Source organism: Megascapheus bottae, chromosome 10 (genome assembly GCF_031878675.1).
Source record: "Megascapheus bottae isolate mThoBot1 chromosome 10, mThoBot2.hap1, whole genome shotgun sequence".
In the NCBI taxonomy this organism is placed as follows: domain Eukaryota; kingdom Metazoa; phylum Chordata; class Mammalia; order Rodentia; family Geomyidae; genus Megascapheus; species Megascapheus bottae.
In genome coordinates, this window is record NC_143518.1 from 12,551,937 (window position 1) to 12,569,193 (window position 17,257).

Consider the following 17,257-nt stretch of genomic DNA (forward strand, 5'->3'; position numbering starts at 1 on the left):
GATAGGGTTTGCAGGAAGAAGGGAAAGTGAGTGAGTACACAGGCAGTCAGTTTCCTCTGTGAACTCATAATTCCTTTGCAAATCACCACATCTCATATCCTGTTCAAGAATACAAAAAAGAAGAATTAGACTAAATGTGTAATTGTTCATGGTAGGCCTTACGAACCCAATCCATGTCTTCAGTACACATTTGGGTTCTCTGTCAGGGCCTGTTAGAACATTTTTAATCTCTGTTCTAGTGGAGAGAGCACATGGCAGTTGACAGGTAGATATAGAAAATATGAAGTGCAGTGCAAGGCAATGAACCTGTAACAGACCAGGTGGCAGTTCAGAGTAGCTAGAGGAGAGTCCATGCTGGTCAGAATGAGGGAAACAGTTTAAAAGGACTACAGTGGCTGATGCTGACATTGGTGTAGTGACAGCAGGGTGTGCACAGCTCTATCTCTCAGCTCTTGTTCCCATTTAGGTTGGCCTGTTCCTGTCTCCCATGGTTCTGCTTCTAGCAGTTCACACCTTGTCCTTTCTCAAACTCCAGCAGCAGCTTTGTGAAAACAAGCCCAGAGCTCAAGTGCTGACCCCGCCCCTTCACAGCCAATGACCAATGAGCTGGAAAGTCTTCATTTGCGGTGGCTCCATGTCCTCCCCTCCACCCCAGAGTCCTGCAGCTGAAGTCCAGTGAAGGCAGCCGAGGAGTCGCTACCTGCAACCCAATTTGGCTTAGCTCCTTTCTCTTCCCTTCTCTTCCCTGTCCTCAGTCCTCTCCTCTCTCACCAGTCTCGCCTAGGGCATTTTCTTAGCAAGTCTCTTGAACCTATTCTCATCTCAAACTGCCCTTTTGGGTTGCTGGCCTCAGGAGCAGGAATTTTTTTTCAAGACAAATAAGATTTGACCCACCAGAATAAAGAGCCACTGCTGAGGGTTGCTGGAATGAAATGAGAGGTGGATGAACAAGGCCTGGCCCATGCTAAGTGAGGGGATTTGGACAAGCAAAGCGCAATGAGGGATAACTATTTGTGCAAGACTGTGCATGCCATGTTCAGGGACTTACGATCTAGCCCATGGGCCTTGGGTGCCAAAGAATACCATAAGCAGGAGACAGAGTTGAGGAGTTATGAGTTCAGGGCTAAGTTGAGGCCCTCTTAAGAACTGAAAGTTTGTGTTCCCCTAAAATTTTCCCTTGTAATTTGAAGGTATTTGGTCAAAGTTATTTGGTGTTCTTATTAGAACTGACACCCCTTCTCACTATCTCTTTTCAATATTTCTTCGGTACTTACACCTCAGTCTGTAAAATTCTGAGGTTTCTATTAGCATTGCTTCAGGTGTTCAATCTATGTTAGTTATTATTGATGTTTTTTTTGTGATAAGCCACATCTACATTTTGAGCCTTAAATACTATAGGAGTTCTGTAATTAAAAATTATCTTGCATTTAATTTGCTAGTTTTTCTTTAGATATAATGGTTTGGTGTGAATTAAAATCTATATACATAATGTACATTTTTTCTAGAAAGAACCCTGCAACTAAATTGAGGATAATGTACAAATCTAGTCAGACACAAACTACTGATACCCTTTCAGCAGAGTGCCAGCGGACTGCTGGAGCATAGAAAACATTTGAAGAGAGTTTATCTTAAGGTTACTTTCCATGATCCTCTGGGGATACAAAGCTCACTTTGTACAAAATTCCACAGACTTGTGGACAACAAGGACAGTGTCCCATTGTCACTCAAGAGTTATTGAGGAACTATGTAGCTGTGTCAAAGGTCCTCATGAAATCTAATTGACCCCTACCTCCTAACTATATTCATTCCACAAGTTGTCATAAATGATAATATGTAGCTCATGAAAAAGACTCAAAGAATCTCTAGTCACCAAGGAACTGCAAGCAAAAGCCACACGATCACAAAATAAATAAATAAAACGTACAATGATGTATGTCTACACGGTCAGTAGAATGTAAAGCTAAAATGAGTACAACTCTCAAACACTGCTGCAAATGCAAAGCGATACAACTCTAGAAAACAATATGACTATCTTTTCCAGCATTGAGATTTGAACTCAGTGCCCCAACTTGCTAAGTTTGAGACATGCCTCCTACCCTTTGTATTTTAGCTAGTTTTGAAGTAGGATTTCAGGCTGACCACAGATAGTAGTCTTCTCATCTGTGCATCTCCATAGCTTGAATTACAAGTATGTGCCACCATGCACAAGTTTCTTTCAAATGGTTTCATGGTTTGTCAGTCCCATGTCTGATTGTCTCTTACGAGAAATGAAAATTATGTCTATATTGGATTGTCTATATTAGATTGATATATGTTTATATCAGCTTTTCAAATAAACAATCAAATTATAAGTAAAAAGCAATGGTGACTACTTTGACTGCTTTTTCACTAAACCGAAGTTCTTGGGAGAGACTGCATGCAATAAAATGAAATAAATGACATCCAAACTGAAAAGTGTTATCTCTGTTATGACAAGATCCTTTAAACATAAAGAAACTAAAGATCTCTTTTTCCTATCCACTCTGGTTTTGTTTGTTTGTTGATTGCTTTTTTTTTATTTTTTGGGACAGGATTTTTCTAGGTAATCACAAACTAGCTTTAAATTCTCTATTCACCCAGGCTGGACTCAAAGCCATATATCTAACAAAGTTTCCAAATGCTTAGACTACAGACAAATACCATACTTAGCCAATATTGTTCATTTTTAAAGAACTCTTCTGAATTGTTTCTTTAACCTCACATTTCTTGCTTCTGCTCTGAAACTTAAACCTCCTTAATGCTACCTTTGGCCTTTCTTAGTTCCTTGAAGTATAATTTTATCATATGTTTTAGGTGGTGAGACAAGTGTTCTCTTCATGCTCGTTGCCTAAATGGAAGATAATGCTAGCACTGGGCTGTATGGCCTGAAGGAGAAGAAAAAGAGTTCTCACTGCCTCTTTTCTTTTCAAATGCATCTTTTCTTCTTTCTGTGAACCATCTCCATGCTGAAATCTCTCACTCAGTTCCTTCCCTTGTGTGAAGATACCTTTCTGCGTGGCCGGCTGGTTACGCTGACTTCCAGGGAAACATAAATGCTGAAAATCTTCATTCCTCCATCTGATTGACACCCTCTGTCCAAAGTCCTTTCAGGAACATCCCACTCCCTCTTAAATACACACTGAGGATAGGGTGCAAACTTGAATTAAAGTAAAATTAAAAAGTCTTTGTGTTGGTGTGGAAAGTTGAGTATCAAAACTTTCACAAGTTTGCACCTATCTCAGTGTGTATTTAGAGGAGTGGGCTGTCCTGAAAGGATTGGACACAGAGGGTGTCACAGATGAGCACTGAGCTTTTCAGCATTTATGCTTTCCACAGCACCACTTCCAGCTTTTTATTTGTGTATGTGGTACCAAGGAATTGAACCCAGGCCATTGTGCATGCTAGGCAAGCATTCTATCCATAGGCCAAACTCCCAGCCCCTGAAGTTTTATTTGTTTTTATTTTTTTTTCCATTAAGGTTGGATGTAGTCATTTGCTACAGTGGAATACTTGCTGAATATTTGGATGATTCTCAATATGCACTAGAAGAACTGGGGACAATGCCAAAAATTTTCTATCTCTTCCATCCTCTGAAAGGAAGGTTGGCCTGGTCCTCAGGGTACCACTCAGCAGCACCCTTCTTCCTACCACTGTGTTCACTTTACTGCCCATTCTGAATTCTTGATGGGGGCAGATGTGGTTCTGGTGTCTCCCTTTCCACATGGGCTCAGGGCTTTAGCTAGTTAAATGTCCTTTCCTCTCCAGGAGCCATAGGAGCTATATTAGATAGGAATGCCATGCAACATTTTATTCTCTGAGCCTTGTTTATTTTTCCCCTCTCTTTGGTCTCTAGTGGACATATATTGTCTGTCATATGTGGAAACTAGAACTAACATATGCACCATGCATTCCTTCATCTGTAATAATAAGTATATGTCTAGGATATTCCTAGCAGAGGATCACAGTAACTTCTACATAGTACCATATAAGATGAAAATTGAAATGAACTAAAAAAACACATACGTGTTGTTTGCAAATGTACACAAATGTATTAAACGAAGTGTGGGGTTTGCATGATGCTTGCATGGGAGAATTACAACTGTTTAATTCCTTAAAAATACCTATATGATCTTCAGGCCTATTCTTGTGCCAGAACCAAGCTGTTTTGATAATTATAGCTCTATAATAGAGTCTTAAGTTTGGTATTGAAATTCCTCCTGCGCTGTTCTTTCTGCTAAAAAGTGTTTTTGCTATACAGGGTCTTTTATTATTCCATATGAAATTTTGGATTGCCTCTTCTATTTCTTTAAAGAATGACATTGGGATATTGATGGGTATTGCGTTGAATTTGTAGATAGCCCTTGGCAAGATTGCCATTTTCACGATGTTGATTCTTCCAATCCAGGAGCATGGGAGGTTTTTCCATTTCCTCAGTTCTGCTTTAATTTCCTTTTTCAAGGTTTTAAAGTTTTCAACAAAAAGGTTCCTTATATTCTTAGTTAAGATAATTCCTAGGTACTTTATTTTCTGTGAGGCTATTGCAAAAGGAGTTGCTTTCCTGATTGTTGCCTCATTCCTCCCACTGTTGGAGTAGAGGAAGGCAGTTGATTTTTGAGGGTTAATTTTATACCCTGCTACCCTTCCAAAGTTTTGAATCAGCTCAAGGAGCTTGGGAGTAGAGTCTATAGGATTCTTTAAATACAGAATCATGTCATCTTCAAAGAGGAAAAGTTTTACTTCCTCTTTCCCTATTTGGATCCCCTTTATGCTTGTTTTTTGCTTTATTACACTGGCTATGAATTCTAATACTATGTTAAAGAGGAGTGAAGAAAGTGGGCATCCTTGTCTAGTTCCTGATTCTAGAGGGAATGGCTTTAGCTAGATATTAAACCACAGACCCATGGCCACCTAATCTTTGACAAGGGAGCCAAAACAATAGAATGGAAGAAAGACAGCCTCTTCAACAAGTGGTGCTGGCAGAACTGGTTAAGCACCTGCAGAAAACTAAAGTTGGATCCTTGTTACCCTGCACTAGAATTAACTCCAAATGGATCAAAGACCTCGAAGTAAAAGCGACACACTGAAAACTTTACGGGAAGGAATAGGAGATATACTAGGCCTCCTTGGCACAGGTCGAAACTTTCTTAATAAGTACCAAGAATCACAACAAATCAGAGAAAGACTGGATAAGTGGGATTGCATTAAACTGTAGAGCTTTTGTATAGCAAAGGTCATAGCTAGTAAATTAATTAGGAAGCCTACAGAATGGGAGAAGATCTTCACCAAGCATACAACGGACAAAGGCCTCATATCTAAAATATATCAACAACTCAAAAAATTGAATCACTCCAAAACTAATCTCCAAAGTAACAACCATCCTATTAAAAGATGGGCCAAAGACTTAAAGAGAGTCTTCTCTGAAGAAGAAACAAAAATGGCCTATAGACACATGAAGAAATGCTCAACATTTCTGGCCATAAAAGAAATGCAAATCAAAAAAACTCTAAGATTCCACCTCACTCCAGTTAGAATGGCCAGGATCAAACTAATAACAACAGATGCTGGAGGGGATGTGGCCAGGAGGGATCACTACTACACTGTTGGTGGGAGTGCAAACTCATTTAACCACTATGGAAAACAGTATGGAAGTTCCTCAAAAGACTAAACATAAAACCCCCCTTATGACCCAGCAATTCCACTACTAGGCATTTACCCAATTGTCCAGAAACAAGGACATACTAAATCCACTAGCACAACGATGTTCATTGCAGCACTATTTACCATAGCAAAGATATGGAACCAACCTAGCTGTCCCTCAGTTGATGAGTGGATGAACAAGATGTGGTAGTTGTACACAATTGAATTCTATACTGCTGTTAGAAAGAATGATATCACCCCATTTGTTAGGAAATGGAAAGACTTAGAAAAAATCATATTAAATGAAGTCAGCCAGACTCAAAGGAACATAGGCTCAATGGTTTCCCTCATTTGTCATAATCAGTAGAAACCTTGGGCTCTCATAGCAGAGATTTGCAATGGAGCAAAACCTAGATGCATAGGGCCATACATTATGAAGCTAAATGAAAGGACCTCTAGGATATAGAAACAAAACCCATAAAATGAGAGATAGTTGTCCTTAAGGTAGTGTTATCTCTCATCTCTTTTGCTGTCCCTTGGTTATCTTATATTGTTACAATATCTCACTTTGTTATCTGATATATTGAATATATTTGTATTTGATTATTTGAAATTGGATAAGGAAGGGGGGGAAACAAGATGAGGGGTGGGTGTGGGGGCTAGGGAAATGGGGACCAAGACAGAAGAAAGGGTATCAATGTATATGAATTAATGCACATTCTATCTGGTGAATATAATGTAACCCTTCTATTAATTACAATAAAATATATGAAAAAAATACCTACATGAGCCAGACATGGTGAGTCATGCCTCTAATCCTAGCTACTCAGGAGGCTGAGATCTGAGGATCAAGGTTCAATGCCAGCCTGAGATTCTTATCTCCAATTAACCTCTAGAAAATGGAAAGTGGGACTTGCCTCAAGGGTAGAGTGGTAGCCTTGAGCTGAAGAGTTCAGGGACAGTGCCCAGGCCTTGTGCAAGCTCCATGACCCACAAATACACACACACACAAAAATACCTACATAAATATCAAGAATGTCAAACACATTGAATACCAAGAAGCTGGCACATGAAGGCGGTTGCGAAGAGTCAAGGAAAGTTGGATAGAGGGATGAAGGGGGAAGATACAGGGGATGCAGTTATAATACCCCAAGTCCATCCTAAGAAAAGAACAGTGAGAAATGGGTTTGGGTTGGGAGGGATTGGGATAATGATAAAAGGAGTGACACCCATCAGGATGCATTGTATTCATGAACTGATTTGCTGAATTATGACTCTTGGCACAACTATTAAGTAGTAATAAAGCTATAATTAAAAATTAAAAGAAAAACCTCATGTTTGTTCCTCTAAGACATTTAGAGAAAAAAAATCTGTATCCTTCTCTCTCCATCTTCCTGTCTCTGTCTCTCAATTAAAAGCATATGAAACTCAGGTGTAATTCAGTCCTCTATAAGTGTGTATTTGATCAAAGGGAAAATTTAAGCACTGAACCTTAAATCATGTGTCTCTACTTTACAATATGTATTCAATGCTTTCCCTAGAAAGACTGTAATGTGAGCATTTTATTAAAGACAGTGACTGACTGTTGTTCACTTGTCATTTCCTCAAAAGAATTTTAAAATTATATAATTAAATTAATGTTGATTTTTGTACATATATTTATATTTCACATATTTAAGGTATAATAAAATTGCTTTATATTGAATTATGCAGAACAATAAAAGCATATCAAGCAGTAAAGGTAATGATTGTCTCAAAACAGTTATTAAAATTCAAAAGAAAACCTTCTAAAAATCAGAAACACTGGTCTTGTGAATGCATTTCTTAAGAGAAACTAGAGGAGAGAGTCCCAGTAGGAGATTTTTCAGCAGGAGTTATTATGGTAAGTCATGGCACTGTGTCATCTCCAGTGATTTGAAACCATAGAAACAAATCAGAGCTGTTGCTGGTGAATACACAGAGCTCAGATCCCATGCACAAACTGTCCACACCACCAAACATGGTCAGGGTTTTCAATAATAACCAATTCAGGTATATTTGTCCTGTCCTAATGCATTTGTGGAGTCCTTATTATTCTGACAGTCACAGATCATCTCTCCAATCTTTTGACATTGTTGAGAAAATTATTTTTTTTTACACTTAGACAAACTCTAGATCTGGGTGGTATCCCTTTCTATTTTGCTCAAGACTAGTGCTCAATCAATTGAATGACAGCTCCATTTTCAGGCTTTTGGTGACTGATTTGAGATAAGAATCCCATGTTCTTTTCTGCTTTGAATGGCTTCAAACCACAATCCTCAGATCTCAGCCTCCTGAGTAGCTAGGATTATGAGAATGATCCACCAGCACCAGGTTTAAACATCACATTTCTACAGTGTATCTTTATCTGTGTATCACAGATTAGACCTCATTTTTGAATGCTATTTTTATTATTTTCCTTAAATAGATGTACAAAGGCATTTCAACATTGTCATTATTTTTATTTTATTATTATTATTATTATTATTGCCAGGCTGGGGCCTTGAACTCAGGCCAAAGCATTGCCTTTGGACTTTCTCAAGGCTAGAGATCTACCACTTGAGCCACAGCACCACTTCCAGCTTTTTTCTATGTATGTGGTACCAAGGAATCGACCCCGGATCTTCATGCATGCTAGGCAAGCACTCTACCACTATGCCAAATTCCCAGCCCTCAACACATGTCGTCTTATGAGTATGATCCATCTTAATCAACGTTTACCCTTTCATCATTGTTCCAAATCTCTCCAACCCCACTCTCCTCTCAATTTACGTAATCGCATTTTCACATATGCACATTGATATTATAATCACATTTCTCTTTTCTTTCTTTTATTTTTTTTCTTTTTCTTTTTTCTTGTTCTTGGTTGGTCGTGGGGTTTGAACTCAGGATATGGGCACTGTCCCAGAGCTCCTTTTGCTCAAGGTTAGTGCTCTATCACTTTGAGCCACAGCACCACTTCTGGTTTAAGAGTGGTAAATTGGAGCAAAGCATCTCACAGGACTTTTCTGCCTGGGTTGGCTTTGACCTGCAGGATTACAGGTGAGTCATGGGCACCAGCTCACCTTTTCTTTCCATTCATCTATACCTCACCTCTTGTCCTCATTCTCCTAATAACACAAGTTCTGTCTTCCTGGTGTTTATTTTATAAACTGTAAGCTGATTGCTTAGAGTTACACCATTGGAATGGCCCCTATATATATCATACAACATATATCATGTAACATATATAATGTAACATACATCATGTTAACATGTTTGTGTATGTATGTGTGCATGACTCGGTTTATGTTTACATAAACATTTTTAATTTAGATTTAATTTCCACTTAATTTTTAAACAATATTTCTCTGGTCTCTATTCATTGTTACAGAAAGGAATCCAAAGTATTAGGTATGGATTTCAAGTACACATCTTTCAATATTAAATGAAAGATTTACTTTAAAATTATTTCAAAAAATGAAAGGTTCTCCATTATCTACTTGCTCTTTATTTTATATTTTCTGCTTGGTATCCTTAATGTGTGTAGCAACATTTTCTGTACAGTTCTGGGCTCCATCTGATACCATTTTCTCTAAAACCATTGCTAAAATGCTATTTTTCTAGATCTCTAGAAATCCTTTTTATCTCCTAAGAATATCCTAGATATATCCTAGTTATTACAAATGATAGAAAACCATGTAGCCTATGTTCCTTTGGATCTGGCTTACTTTGATTCATATAACTTTTCCAAGTCTTTCAATTTGTTTATGAATGGTGCAATGCCATTCTTTCTGATGGAAACATAGAATTCCATTGTGTGTATAGACCACAGTTACATGTATATGATCAATTAAAATGATGCTTACTGAAATAAACTCCAACAAATGGAAGCAAGAATATTAATTATTGTACTTTTTGAAGTTATTTCTTGTTTTTCTTTCCTTTTATCCCTTTGGTTTAGTCTCTGATGTCATTTAAAAAAATATTTCCATACCCTTTGTCTTGTATATAGGTTTATCTGATTTGGGGAAGAAAAGGGGAATAACAGAAATGGTGGGACAAAGGTTGAGCCAATGCAATCCTGAACCTCACTAGATGCTTTGTTGAAAATGAACTTTACAACTTAGGGAACAGGTTAAGTTTGGAGGGGAGAAGTGGGAGAAAATGATGGAGGGATAACATTGTTCACAAAGAAATGCACTCATTACCTGACTTATGTAACTGTAACCCCTCTGTCATCTTAATAGTAAAGTTTAAAATAAAGAATATTTGTCCAGGATATTACCATAATTATTTATAACTTACTCTTCTGTTTCAACATGACTTTTTACCACACCACACCACAACACCACATAACACACCATGAAAGCCAAGTTGTATACAATAAAGAAATTCATGTAATTTCCAGGTAATTTCCATGGCCCAAGAATGGACAAGGTACTTCTGTCAAAACTTGTGTTGCTAAATAGTTCTCATCTACAGCTCTCAGGGTCCTATGAGAGAGAGAAAAAGTCAAAGATCCAACAACACAGACAAAGTAGATGGTTTCAATCAAAGCATGGGGAATCCCTCTAATTCTAGAACTCAGAAGACTGAAGCAGAAGGAGTTCAAGGTCAACCTGGACTATACAGTGAGAACCACCTCAAAAGATACCATTCCTTGGGCCAGCAGCATGATCTAGTGGTAAAGTGCTTGCCTAGCATGCACAAAGCCCTGGGTTCAATTCGTTGGTACCCTTTACACAAAAATAGCTTGAAGTGGTACTGTGGCTCAAGTGGTATAGCACTAGCCTTGAGAAAGCACAAGGACAAGCCCAGGCCCTGAATTCATGCTCCAGGACTGTCAAAAAATAAAAATAAACAAAGACACCACTCCTCCATTTCAGGGATGATGCAAAGACTCTTATTTTAGAGTCTTTGAGCAAGACTCTTAATCTAGAAAATGCCAAGTCCAAGACTTGAATCTACGTTCTCTGACCCTGTACTTAGCCTTCTTCCCAGTACCTATAGCAGCTGAAGATTAGAGCTGTAGGTTATGGTAAAGGAACAGTTTACAGATGAGCCGTGAGACAGCTCCATACCTATTGCATCACAGCTGGAGATCTACTCCTGGCTGTGTCTTTCACTACCTGTGAAATTCTAGATGAATCACTTTTTTTCCCCTGAATTTCAGTTTCAAGGAATTACATTAGGTGATGTGTTATTGGTTTTGACAACTGTGATTCAGTAACCAGGAGCTGCTCAGGCAACTAGAGAGTACAAACCATGCCTTATATAAGCTCAGAAAATTCCCTGCTGGCAATCAAAGAGACACGAGTGTGTGTTCTATCTGTGGTTCTATTTTTGACTCCATGTTTACACCACGTGAGCACCTGTGAAAATGTCAACAGTTACCACATGGGGTGAGCATCAACTGAAACCAGCTTTAGGTTGTGTACTTGTGTAGAGAATGATTTTACTAAAATTGCCGAAATCATTTGCTGAGACAAAAACCTTGTTGCTGTGTTTCTTGGAACACATTTAAAATGGCATAAAAAGACAATCCCACAGAGTCTCTTGAGATGCTTATTTATTGTGTGTTTCACAGCAGGCTTCAGGAAATAATTGGAAGACTAACTTCCCTTTGCTTGTCTTAGGAGTCATGTGAGGTTTGCTGCCTCAGTAGGTTTGGGTTTGTGAATTCTGTGAGGCAGAAGCAGTCTCCTAAGCAAGGTGTCAGCCATTTAGGGGAAACTACTACCAGTAAAAAAGTGCAGTTTCACAGTGTGAGACCTTTTCTTCACATAGAAAAATGATTAAGTCAAAGGAAATGTAACACAGAAGGATTCACATCTTCCCGTTGCCTGACTGAAGAGTGGTCTATGTCAGAAAACAGGAAGAGGTGGTTGCGGGGTAAATGTGTAACAACTAGATGGTTATGCTTTGTGAAACAATATAAGCACTGGGTGACTGGAAATATTTCGGCATATGGATAGGCAAGAGAACAGCTAGAAAGTGGTGGGAGAAAGTCTACCCGAGCATTGAATAGAGTAGCCTCTCTTTTAATCTCAGAGGAGTGAAACAGAACCGCAGACTCTGGGGGTAGATGTGAGGGAATGCTTCTGATGCCAGCCTTTGTATTACGTCTCTTGGTAATTGGCAGAAACTGACCTTCAGTAGTCAAGTAAAATACAATGAGGTGTCTTATATAACTGGCACACCCAAAATGTAGGCTGGGCCTTTGGCTCAACACTGGACTGCAAGCAGACCTCCAGCCTCTCCTTTCTGGGTGCTGGCTATTCTATTGAAATCATGGGGGAAAAGGCTCACAAGGAACCCCAAAGCCATATATGACCATCTTCCCCCAGTATGTGTATGTGAGCCTTAGATAGAATCCAAGTGGTGGGAATGACATCTCGAAACCCGCTTTTGGAAAAAATCCTTTGCCAAGGAGATAGTATATGGTTTGGGATGAGATTGATACTGCTCATGCCTGGGGTTGGGGTAGCTTTGCGAAGGACCATCATCAAGACCACAATTACATAGCCAGGTGGTTTTTGTAAAGTAAGGAAAGATCAGACAGAAGGAAACATATCTCACCCTGAAACTTTTCTTAAGGTTTTAAAGAAAATGTCATTGTGTTAGAATTGAGACTCAGGCAATGTACTTGAACAACAAATTGAATCATCCACAAGTTTCTCAATTTATATAGAAATGCTCTGGCCTGATGTGAGAATAAGTGAAATAACCAAAACTGAATACAACTGGAATTAGTGGCCTATCTTTTCATCAAGTTCTTACTTTACCAATAAATCTCAAGTACAACTCTGAATGGGTGTTATGTAGGTCACAAATTAACTCTTGGATCAATCTCTGGGCCAAGCAGGGTTCCTACTCAATCCTGAGGTTGAAGAAGCAGGCTGTTTACCAGAACCACAAGTTGTAAGGATATTAAGGATATTAAGAAAAATATCCATTGAGAAATACACAAATGAGATGTAAAGTAATAGCTAATTTAGGGGACAATTTAATTAATTTTGAATTAAATAATGACAGAATCTATGCTCTAATATTATCTCATCATTTCCACAATTGGACAAGCCTACTATAACCCATAAGATGGTAGAAATAACGTGATTAGTAATTTCTGAATTAGAAAAGCAAAAGATTTATAAGAAAATTATAACTCCTCTGAGAAATTAATGAACCAAAGACCAGAAATCAGAAACATGCTGGTGAGGAGGGTAGGACAATGAGAGTGTCACACAAATGGTGGAAGGAAAGAGGAACCACCACATTCATTATTTCCAATATATGCTATGAGTGGGGGCAAAAAAAAAAACAAGCTACATAAGTTGAGGGTAAAGATGAGAAAGGGAAAGAGCAAAGAACAGAGGAAAGAGTGGCATTGACCAAGAAGCACTGTACTCATAACCTGACTTGAGGAAATGGAACCTCTCTGTGCATCTACTCAGTAATAAAAAAGAAGTGAGGAAGGCAGTTAGCATAATGGATGGAGCCCCATCCATTAGGCACTTTAGCCTTAAGCTAAGGCAGGCTCAGCCTAGGTAGGGAGGTCTAGGTGAAGGCTAATACTCTGGAGGATCTCCTGTGTGTCTCTGGTTGACTACTTCCTGGATAGGGTTCACATCACGACCCAAAGCTGTAGGAGCACTCAAAGGTCACCCCAGAGTATGATCCCAGTGATATTCTGTGACAAGAACACTAGACAGATATCAGATCTATTTTCTTGTTTATTTCTGCAGAGTTTCTTTTTGGCCTGAGAACCCTTAAAATGCTTTCATTGTAGCAGCACATAAGAGAATAAAGTGCTGAGATCAAAGAATGCTAATCCTGCTTAAAGGCAGTTACCATGAAGAACATAGAGAATGAATAAGATAATTCCAGTGACAAAAACAGCACATATCACAGTCATTCCCAGGGACAAGTGAGAGCTATAGTACAGTGTCTGAAATGCAGTAAACATCTCAGATTAGACAAAGTCCTGATAGCAGGGCTTAAGAAAACAGAAGACACTGCACTTAGAGTTAGTCCCTTACCCAAATTACTTAATGACAATCACTGGCCTCTTGGTTAGTAAGAACTGGCACTGGTATCACATTGTGCTTCATTTAAAAGAACTGCTACAACCTAGGATATTCAAATTTGCTTATTCTTAAAAGTGCTGTTATGTAACAGGTATAGTTCAAATGTCAGAGAATTTGTATAGCATGCAGAAGGCTCCAAGTTCAAATGCTAATATCGCCACAACATTATAAAGAAAAAGCCTTTGAATAAGTGGCTAAATGAGTGGCTCAAGAAATAGAGCATCTGTTTACCCATCATGAAGCCCTGAGTTCAAATCTCCATGTTGTATAAAAAATAGCTAGAAAATACATTAGCCTAGGAAAATACAATGGCCTAGGAAATAACATCCTTGGGACCCCAACTTCTACCAATATTTGGACATGGTGGTGTAGTACCTGTCATCTCAGCTATGAGGAACTCAGAGAACTGTAGTTCCAGAACAGGCTATACCCAAAAGTTCATGAGAGCCTATTTTAATGCAAGCAGCTAGCCCTGTGGTTTTCACCTGTTATGCCAACCAAAGAAGGGAGCATATAATAGGAGGAGTGTGTAGTTCAGGCAATCACCTAGGTAGAAAGTGCATGTTTATCTAAACATAAAGCAAGGTAAGTCAGGTGCTAGTGGCTCATGTCTGTCCTTAGTTACTCATAAGGCTGAGGTAAGAATCATGATTTGGAAGCCAGCCTAACCTGGAAAGTCTGTGAGACTCATATCTCAAGTAAACTACGACAAAAGCCAGAAGTAGAGCTATGGCTCAAGTTGTAGAGTCTTAGCCTTGAGTAGAAAAGCTCAGGAATGGAGCCCAGTCTCTGAGTTTAAGCCTGAGGACTGGCATAAAACAAAACAAAACAGAACAAAAACAGAAACAAAATCATGAAAATAATAAGGGCATAAAAAGTTAGAGGCCTGGCTTGGCAGCAGATCATCTGCCTAGGAAATGTGAGGCCTTAAGTTCAAAACTCCAGTACCACTATGGCAACACCAGCACAGAATTCCTGTTATGCTGATGTGTTAGTATTCTTCACTTGTGTGTTAGGAAACAGAGGGACAGAGACAGAGAGAGAGTAAGAAAGAGGCAGAGACTGACAGAGACAGAGATGAGATGAGATAGAGAGATTTATATCTCAGATCCTCCTCCAGCATCTGAGCTCCAAAACATTCTCCTCCTGCCGTCTACATTTGCACTGTGAGCCAACTGTTCTTCCTTGCTAGGCCTGAGCCAGTTCCCTTGCAGGGAAGCCCCTAGAATCCCAGGATGACTGAAATGTAGAGAGGGTAGGACTCATGATAACCCTGCCCCATTCTTCATATCAACCACAAAGAAAACTGCAGAAGTCCATTAGATTGTGCCAGCAGGTCGAGGTGACAGATGCAAATCACAGTGTAGCAGGAGAAAAGAACCCTAGGTCCAGATCTGAGTTTGAGGAACAGTTGAAAGGAAAAGGGTAGAAGATATGAAGTAAGCTGCCTTATAGCAGTCATAAGCCCTTTTCCCAATCTTCTACACCAGCCCATGGCTCCTCAGGTTCTTTTTAGATGATAGCTACTTGTGAGCCAAGGTTGTCCAGTAGGACGGATTCAACCTTCTCTTCACAATCAGTATCTTCAGCTACACCTGAGTTCATTAGTTCAGATTGACACGTGATAGAATTCAAGCGAACACTCTTGTTCCATGTCCCTGAAAGCAGTGAAAGAAGCAGGGCAAGAAAAGACTGAAGCAAACTAGTGTGCTTCACATGGAACCATGCACATTGAACCAGGCCCTTGAAATTGGTTCTGGTTAAGAATTCTCATTAATGTGGACTCTTCACTTTTCTTTATTCTTTTACCTGTTTGAAAAGTAACTTCTAAATTTAATATATCACTACATCTCCCAAAAAGAAAAATGAAAGCCTCATACATATTCCCTCTCCCCCACCCTCCCACATATTTATTCTTTATGAGGCTAGACTAACTTCACAAGAAAAAAAAGTGGGTTTTTTGTTTTGTTTTGTTTTGTTTTGGGTTAGTACTTGGATTTGAATTCAGAGTCTTGTGGTTTGCTATGCTAATGCTCTACATTAATCCATGCTTTCGGTAATTTTTTGCAATGGTTATTTTTGAAATAGGGTCTCATTTCCTGCCTGATTTTATGGGCCTGGATTACGATCCTCCTAATTTTGTCTTCCTGTCAATGAGTAAACAGAATTCATCATACCCAACTGGCATTAATCAACACACTCAGTTTCTTCTGTTGCAGTGAGTCTTATTGGCTTTTTCTGCCTGGCATTGCAGGTATATTCCATTTGCCACACTTCGCTGTGAAATTGGTATCCAAAGTATAATGGATTGTGTTCCCAGGGTATTTTACCACCCTTCCCTCCTCTTTCAGAATTTGGCATCTTTTAAAATAAGAAACAGACCATATGTGAAATATGTCCTTTCATTTATTGTCTTAAGATTTTTTTTTGCCAATCCTGGGGCTTGAACTCAACGAAAGTGCTGTTCTTAGGCTTTCTCAAGGCTGGAGCTCTGCCACTTGGGACACAATACCATTTCTGGCTTTTTCTATGTATGTGGTACTACGAAATTGAACCCGAGTCTTTGTGTATGTTAGGCAAGTACTCTACCACTAAGCCAAACTTTCAGACCAAATATGTCCTTTTAGTAGTAATTTTTTAAGCTGCATATTTTATAAGTTTTTTACGGATCTTTTTGTTCTAGGGACCTGATATGAAATTATAGATCCAAAGTGAACAAACTGAGCAAGCTGAAAATTTACTTTCATGTATATACAGTACCATTTTACATAATTCTCATGTCTGGATTTGTTTAGTATTTTTAAAAAAAATCTTCTCTTCTACACAAAATTTTCTACATATTGATCCATATAGATGCCTAAACAAATTGACCTATATTTCCTAATAGTTTGCCAGGTTATATAGTTGCCATGTAATATAATGGGATCATATCTAGTTCTATTGTAATCAATATTGACTCAATTAAACATTTCTTGATTTTTTTTTTTATGAAGAATCATGCTCGGTGACTGAGGCAATTCCCTTTATTCTTTCTTTCTTTTTTTGCCAGTCCTGGGGCTTGAACTCAGGACCTGCGCACTGTCCTTGGGCTTTCTCTAGATTAGCACTATCATTTGAGCCACAACACCATTTCCTAATTTTCTATGTATGTACTGAGGAATCGAACCTTGGTCTTCGTGCATGCTAGGTGAGCACTCTGTCATAGTAGGCCAAACTCCCGCCTACTTGGGTAATTCTTATGGAAAGTCGGATCTAGGGCTCTATTTAATCAATCACAATATATATTTTTTTAATTCAACGTGTTAGGAGTGTTTTCTTTTCCTATTTTGTTCCTGAAATGTTTCCTTCAGCATCAGTAAGGTTGAGAGGAAGCAGCCAGTTCTGTATGTGTAGAGGACAGGGTTGAAGAGGGAAGTGTAAAGAGAGAATTGGCTTAAAGAAAGAATTTCAGGAGAAGCTTTGTGAAAACAAGATTTGAAGCACAGAATCAAATTACATCTGTTGCCTACCAATAG